We start from the raw sequence: 8,438 nt of genomic DNA on the forward strand, positions 1-8,438 counted from the left end.
ATATATGTAAATTAATTTGTATAAAGAACAAGCAGCAAACAAAAGCTTACGGTAAAGTCCCAAACATCGTGGTGCGGTTAGGTTGCGAATAATCGTTCGTCATTAGGCGAGATAAACCAAAATCTGAACGAGGCGCGCAGTATCTCGAATGGAAGAGAACAGGTTGAAAGAAGACGAAAGTGAGTTGACTAATTTGAGTAATTTGAGAGCGAAAGAGTGGATGGATGTTGTTGACGCAGAAATAACGAGAACTAAAACATCAACTACACAAAAAAAAATGTGAAATTCTAGGGACGAAAATCAGTTGCGAGCGTAAAAAAGAGAACCCGAATCGTGTACCTGAAGATGTAGTAAATAATATTATGGCGTATTTTTGTTTGCACCCGAACACGAAAACATGTCTTCATTTACCTCCCGGCGGATGATGGTAATATGGTTCATTGTTATATGAAGCATTTTTTAATTATTTTAGCGATGGTCGGCAAACACGCTGGTGCTTGAACATTTTTCCAGTTTGCAAACATTGTTTTTATTACATTTTAATAATAGGCTCTGCTTTGACTATTTCTATTACGTGTAATATGATCATGCGATGAGATGTGTATTCATTAAAATGTTTCATCATCGTTGTGATCAGTTGCATCTAAACAATGGTTACAGATAGTTCGCCATCGTGTCACGGAGCTTTGGTACGAATGTGAAGTGCTTAGGGCTGTGGAAAAAGGTTTTTTGTGATCAAGCGCGACGGAGTACCTAGTTTTTAAAGCCGACGCTCTGGGTCGTTTGAGGCTTTTTTTTTCTAATTTTCGAAACAAACAGAGCTTCTGGGCCGTAATTTTAAGAGTCCTAATATGGAAATGGGGATAGAAAAAGCTTAGCATGTTTCAAATGGACTAATTGTTTGAATACAATAGAGCGGAGGAGTTCCTGGTGCTTTCTTTTTCCTTCCTGTTTCAGAAATGAAACGGAGAAATATAGGGACGTTCGCAGATTGTGAAGTCTGCGTTGGACTCTGTACAGGTGAGCCTCATTGCTACTAAGCTCTCTGAGGTAGTTGTTGTCCTCCTTGGCAGAGCAGCTGAATGCGGAACCTACGGATAGCAAAATGATAATCTTAGGCGTAGGCTAGCTAGGACGGCAGGTGGTGTAAGTACGAAATGGGGATATGCGCTATTACGCGTAATGCGTCGGAGTGTGGTGCGCTAGGTGATGCTACTACTGCTTCCGCTGGTGGTGCAACTTGGGCGACTCTGTCGGTCGATCGGCCGACCTAAGTCTGTCTGTCATTTTATCCAGTAGCTAGCGCAAGGTCTGAGAACCGATTGGAGGGTGTGGCCCTCCCCACCTCGTGTGACAGCAGCGCCAGCATCCCCAGTGATATATGTGGTGGCAGTGCTGGCTCCTTTTCCCTCGTGCTCTAACGTGCACCATTTAGCGAAGCCAGGTTCTCTTACCCTATGCTCGGTTTAATAGACCGACCGACGGACAGACCCTTTCCGTGCTGTTGCTGCCTTTGCTGGTGCTTTCCTGTGCTGCTGCGTCCTCCCATAGGGAACTGCGGTGTTGCTGATGCTGACGGTGGCAATGCTGGTGGTTGTGGCTACTACGATGGTGGCGCCGGTGATTGGTGGCGCCGGTCGTGTGCTGCCCCGTCCAAATGAGGCTGCTACTGGCCTAGTTCGATTCTGCGTTCAGTGACGGTCCTCTCGTGGAGTGCTGAAGTGACCTTGACAGCTGCGCATGCGCAAAAAGTGAGGGACGGAGCGAAGAGCAGAGGGAAACTCGGCTAACGGCAGGAGTAGCATTCAGCCACAATAGACAGCCAGCTGCCGCTGCACTACCACTGTTGCGCCCTACAGAAACTTGACGCAAACACAGGTAGACATGCTGCTTTCCTGCCTTTCGTGCTTATTCTTGTCCGCCGTCGGCCGTTGTCAAGTGGCTCAGAGGCCGAGAAACAGGAACCAGCTTTGCTTGCCTGCCTGCCTGTTTACTATCTAAGTGGCAAAGCCTCCTGGGACCAGAAAGTGCAGGAGGTTGTAGGTGAGGCATGCCTCTAGTCGCCGGATCATGGTACTGGTACTATGTACTGGTATACTACGATGTTTGTGACCGCGAAGCACAACGGTCATCCCCTTGGGAAGGCTGCTGTCCTACAATTGGCACTAGAATTAGATAGCGCTGAATGCAGACAAGTAGGCAGTAGAAACGCAATAGCAGACAATGTATACATCAAATGGTGAATATTCTATGATCTGTATCAAGCGAGTCTGACTTAACGACTTCAGGATCCAACCCTTTGAGTCTTTGAGAACGCTTTGAATAGGCAGCTGTCTGGTATACACTCACTTGGGAATGCTTGTCGATCATGTTTGTTGGCTGTATAGTTTCTCTGCGTACGCAGAACGGGTGTCGTCCAACAATGGCAAACCGAGAAGCAGGACAATGATGCAAGCTGAAAATACTGCGGGCACTTCTATTTCGAAACTATTATCTCGAAAATTAGCAATTTGGAAAAAGGAGACCGCTTACCTGCATTTGGTTCAAGTAGAGAACGGCCGCAAATTGATTGAGTCCGCTGATGTGTTGGTGGTTGGCTTCGAGTACGTGGAAATGCTACTTGTGAATTTTCTACCGGCAGGTTCATGCAAGATGCGCTCCAATGAGGCTTATGAAATTAAAAGGTTGCAAATATGATACAGACAGGATAACGGTAACATCAAGGCCCAGACGATGGAATTTCGTTGCACAATTCTATATATGACAGACAGGCTGACAGCAAACGCTATAGACTTCATTGTAGAGGACGCTTTGACGACTTTTCCTCCTTTGTTTGATACACAATCGGATCTTTTTCACATGCAGGTTATTCCACTCGACATTATGCGTATGGTGTAATCCTTTTTTTGTTCGGTCTATTGCTTATGTTATACGGTCATTCTATTTTCGTTTTACAGTTACAATCTATTATGGTCTTTCACATTCCACTGGATCTGTCCAGTCACGGACATCGGACTATCGCGGTATAGTAACGTATCTACGTTTTACCTCTTGGGGGATAAATAGGAAGATCGGTGTCGTTCGGTTACCACAATTAAAGGCGTGGTTGTAGTAGATTCGATCTATTGGGGCTGGCGGTCTATTGCTGACGCAGAAAATTGTTTTGAGTATGCATTTGGCTTCCCATTACGCCTTTGATACGTTTTATCCATGTTCTATGCTTCCAGCCTAATAAACAGACTTTTTTTCCCTTGGGTTTGTTGAATATGTGTCATCGTGTTTTTCGTGGAATATGTAATGCGTATCCATGTCAGTGCCTCTACAACGTATTAGCGCAGAAATACCAAATATAAGAGTTTGCACTCTATCTGATGAGCACCAAAAGGCGGTTAGTAGATGGGGTGGTTTACCCGCGATGATGTCGCTTGAGTGCTCACCAAAGAGTGTCAGCAGTACAACACGGGCATCAAACGAGTAAGGGATGAGGGGAGGAGGGGAAGGAGGGGCTGTTTCTGTAAAAATCATGAGAAAAACCAAATCGTAATCATTCTAGAAGAACTGAAAATAAGAAGGCTGGGTGCACCTATGAGCAAACGTCGTTGTGCGTTAGATGGTCGTACATATTGCTTACCGTTAATTCTAAACTCAATCATCTCCTCTAACAAACGGCCTAAAATTCAAGCTGATTGCTTGAGTCAAAAACGTAGAGTTTAACATGTTTCAACCTAACGAAATTCTGAACCTGCTCAAGCTTGGAAGTCTTGCTTTTTGGTAACACTGCGATTTTCGCCTACAATGCACCTTCGAGTCTACGGCAAATAGAGACGATTTTTTTTTATAACGTTAGCCAAAGAGACGACCACATGAGCTCAATTTGTCAACATGAGGCTGGGATATTTTTGCATTATTTCTGTGAAGCTAAAAAATTGAGCCTGCATTTATGTTGAGATGCCTTTGCGGTCCCCTCCTATTGTTGAGATAATTAAGAAATGCCATAAGGTCCTGCAACGTGGTTGTTCAATGGATTGTTTTACTGACTGCCTGTATTTGTTTTGCTATTGTCGGTTTTGTTTTTTATCCTTATTATAGTAATTCTTATGATCACACTTTTGATAAGTCTCGAATAAGGTAAGTTAAAAAGCCCTCAGACAAAAAAAAGGTGCGAACCGGATTTTAGTTGTTTAAAAATGGTCAAGCTACATTTTTTGGTATGTCGGAAGCTCTAATATCGGGTTGAGTCTCTGTAGTTCTCATAAACACTAACGATCTGTTTTTATTAATCTTTCGAAATAAATTTCTTTTGAGGTAGTGTTGCATTTTGCATCTATATATATATATATATATATATATATATGTATATATAATGAAAATATTTTGGGGCGGGGAGGAGAGCTCTCACCGGATGCCCCAGGCACACGCTATCTTAAAGCTGGACAAATTACTGTAATATTTTTTGTTCTTATTAATTCCTAAGCTCTAAAGGTATCGTATATATTTTATAGGAGTTTTTAACAGCCGACAGTACTATAGATTCCGGCTTGCTTGGGAGTGAGCCTATGCTGTTGTACGTGCAACCTGCTACAACAAAGAGAGGTCGCTGAGCATGAAAACGAATCCCGGAGAGCAAAAGCGTAAACTAGGAAAGGAAAAAACCAGACATGTTAGGCTCCTGTGGGAAGTTTTTGTAGGAACGAGGCTATAAATAAATACAGGTAGTGCAGCGCCCGGCCAGGCGGCTACCCAGATATCCAATCAGACAGGCAAGGAGACAAGCAGCCGGCGTTCTATCGCTTGCAAGGCATCCATCACTCAGCAGCCAGCAGATAAAACAATCCTCCGCAGGCATTGGTAGTATCGTGGCCATCGGAAACATTGTGTGGCCGTCATGATCGTTCTCTGTCGTTTCCTTCTATTCCTGTTTTTTGCAACACCTCACTGCCCTTCCCTCCGCCCACCACTCTCCTCCAGCTTCATCACTCACCCACTGAGCGGCAGAACGGACGCCGTCCGACCAGCCGCTGGGGACCACTAGGCGAAAATCGGGAGCGCGTTGATCGTGCGGGTCCGGTCAGCCGCATGGCTGAACGCCATATGACTAGAGCCCACTGAATCACTCCCGTGCAGTATGATTATAACTACCTACTGCAAGGCATAGCCAGTCGCCGGGGGATGTTCCAGTCCAGAGCATCTGTAAGCAACATCCGTAGGCCTATACAATCCTCACAAGCGTTTGTTCTTGTGTGTGCGTGCATCTGTAGTTCAATGACCGTCGACTGTTAGCTAAGAAATGACGAGTGATCAGCTAGTAATAAAACTAGAGGTTTGCGGAGCGAGTGCATACCTGTTCCTCCGTACCAAGTGTTACATGAACAAGATCTAATAGCAGTTCATCGTTTGGTTAAGTCAAGTAGAAGCCAGATCGATTGCTTTCTACAAAGTAAAAGTTTGTGCCTAGCAGTTAATAGTCATTGTATTGACACACTGACAATTACAGAAGGATTATCGCTTTATTGGCTATCGTGCGTGCCGTTGTCATTTAGCAATAGACCGACCAACTTAATTAAAGGTTATTCCATGGTAGAATCGATTTAAGAACTAAAATCAACTACCAATTGATTCTAGCATTTGTTGATAGAACCAGTTCATTAGGCTCAAAGCAATAATAAATAGTGTCTGCGAAAACCAGATGTGTGTAGAATCCAATGCTAAGTTTATTTTCAGATGGAACGTAAAGCTTAGGTACATAACTCCAAAGCAGCGGTCAGTGTACGCATCTTGTCAATGGATTTCTACAAAAATAAACGCTCACAGCTGCACCTCAACAATCATAAATTCTATCCGAAATCAAAGTATGGAGAATTTTAACGAAAAGTTTATCCTTCTTGAGGTACACATCTTTCGTATAGAGATGAATGCAAGTTTTATGGTAATTTCGAGATGCAGCCCTTTACGCATGAAGTAAATATTACACACATTTTGTGTGTGTATGGGTCACTCTAGTGGAACGTTCTAAATCGGTTTTATTTGTGGTGGCAATTGATTACGCTTAAATAACAAAATGGCGTCTTTTCGTTGTCTCGTTTTGTTCAGCAACGTCACCGTACCACGCCATTGTGAAGGACTTTAATGTGATCACAATTGTGAATCGCTATTGCCGAAGGCAGCCACAGTCCTATTTTTTCGGTCTTCCAATTTTATTTGTGAAACTGTCAGCGGCTGACTTCGCTCTAATTCTACTCTAGCTATTGGACACTGGATTTCGGGTAGCGGCACCTGGCACTGTATTATACACAGCGTCTGGCTAAACGTCTTCGTTGAAAGGTCTTCGATGTTTATGTCACAGACAAGAGCTCAGCAAAGAAAATATTGCCGTCAACTATTAGGATTCTCTGAAACGGCAACGATGTGTTTAAAGATAGATAATATTGGTCATATATTAGTTGAATTCGGTGGTAAGAGCAGGTTTGTTTCTACATTACCGCTGAAACGAATTCAGCTTTTGTGGTGGGAATTATTAAAGCTTAAGCAATAACAATGACGACGACGACGACGTTGATGGCGATGATGAGCGCGGTAATGCTCCGGGCAGACAACAGTCATTTTAGAGACATTGGTTGTGCGACAGAGGTAAATTTTTCGTACACAAACTACTCGTATTAAAACTGCTTGATGGACGTTATTGTGGGCTGGCGTTGGTGGCGAGCTATTTATAGTTTATTTCGAACGAAGAACGAAATGTAAGCCTACGCCTGTTTAGGCGTCTTTGCTAAGCAACAGCTTTGCCTGGCTACTTCCGTTGTACGATTACAAAGCTCTTTCGTATGTTTCAAGTCTCAGGCCATAACAATGTATATAAAAATTTAATGTTCTCAGCTGGTCATTAAATACGGGAGAATTCTGCATATTTTTACCGTCTACTCTCCAATCTTCGGTTTATGTCGTGGCTCTGCAGCAGCGTTATTGGGCCTATGCATCAGTACACACCGGGGAGTTTATATGGCTTAGATACTGGTCTAGATTAGTTTCTTCGCATGGAGTAATTAAGGATCTTTGCGCATCTCGGAAAAATGTTTCTGCTTTACCGGTGCGAATCTTACTGGGGCTGCACTGGTTAATGTCCGTGTTTCTGTCGTATATTCAAACCTATTAAGATATTCGGGTAAAGAAAAAACTGTGCCTTATTGCGAAGGCCTGTACGTGTTGCTTCGACGTACTTCTACTTTTTGTTGAGCCTCGCGGTGGCTAATCATGAAGGAATTCAACTTCATATAACATTTTTACTAAGATACCTCACTCAATTAAGCACAGAATGCAAATTTCATGATATCCGATTGGTAATAAATAAGGAAGCGATTGTTGTTGTCTTGATTGTTATGCCGTATTATTGATTCTGCTATTGTTGTTGTTGTTTGACCTGCAATAAGCAGATACTAACGCTTAAATAGCACAAGGTTTACGTGATGTGTTCTCGCTTAACTGATCCGGACTGCTGCTTCTATATAACAGATTTGTGGGCAATGCTGAATTCAAGGACCGCTACTCTGAGACAGATTGGACTTACGTTTACTACACCTCGTTCATTTTTCAAGTTGCTCGGTATGCTTGTGTCATCGTCGTCATCATATTGTCCTTCTTTCGACTTAGAGTTACATAATCCATTCCTGTTGCAGTACGATATTAGATACCTGACAGTGTTAAACGCATCCAAATACGCATAAGCGTAACCTAAAAAAGCTTTCGATTATGGTTAAGTAGTTTCAATTATAAAACAAATGAGATACAGGTAAATTATAGCACAGTCATTGTAAAACTTCGACTGATTGTTATCATGTTTGAATTTATGTAGTACCCTATAATTATAAGATACGATAGAAATTTCAGTTGAACAGATAAGCTCATCTGTTCAACTAAACCATTGTGCACTCGATGTAAATACGTTTTAAAATTCGAATTTTACATTATTTATTTGTGCACTGCACCAGCTTGTCACGCGTTGATTTGTCAGCTTCATTCATGTGTCAGCAGATGGACGGTGGAACTATGTTCAAACTGAGAGAAGCAAAAAGAGAAAGAACACATGCAACTTGACAAGATACATATAACCAATTAACGATGATCAATAGTAACAAGGGCAGTAACAACTTCAGCTGCTTCTACTAAAATTCTAATCGAGGCAAGCCATCATCACATCTTCATTAGAATGCGAATCAATTGCCATATTCTTGCACGATGCCCCGTGTCGACGCTTTCGTGTACACGATGTGATTGTGATCTGAACCGTAAGCCCAATGGCTTTAATTCTAAACTGTTTGAAAATGGGTGTCTGAGGCACGCTATGTTTATATGGGGACAGAACTGTGTTGCCGAAATCTGCTTCTGCATCGTATTGCATTACACTATGGTAAAATTAGGTCTGTAAGCGCATTACATATCTAAAC

The sequence above is a fragment of the Varroa destructor genome, unplaced genomic scaffold, assembly GCF_002443255.2.
Source record: "Varroa destructor unplaced genomic scaffold, Vdes_3.0 BEIS01000003.1, whole genome shotgun sequence".
NCBI classification, from domain to species: domain Eukaryota; kingdom Metazoa; phylum Arthropoda; class Arachnida; order Mesostigmata; family Varroidae; genus Varroa; species Varroa destructor.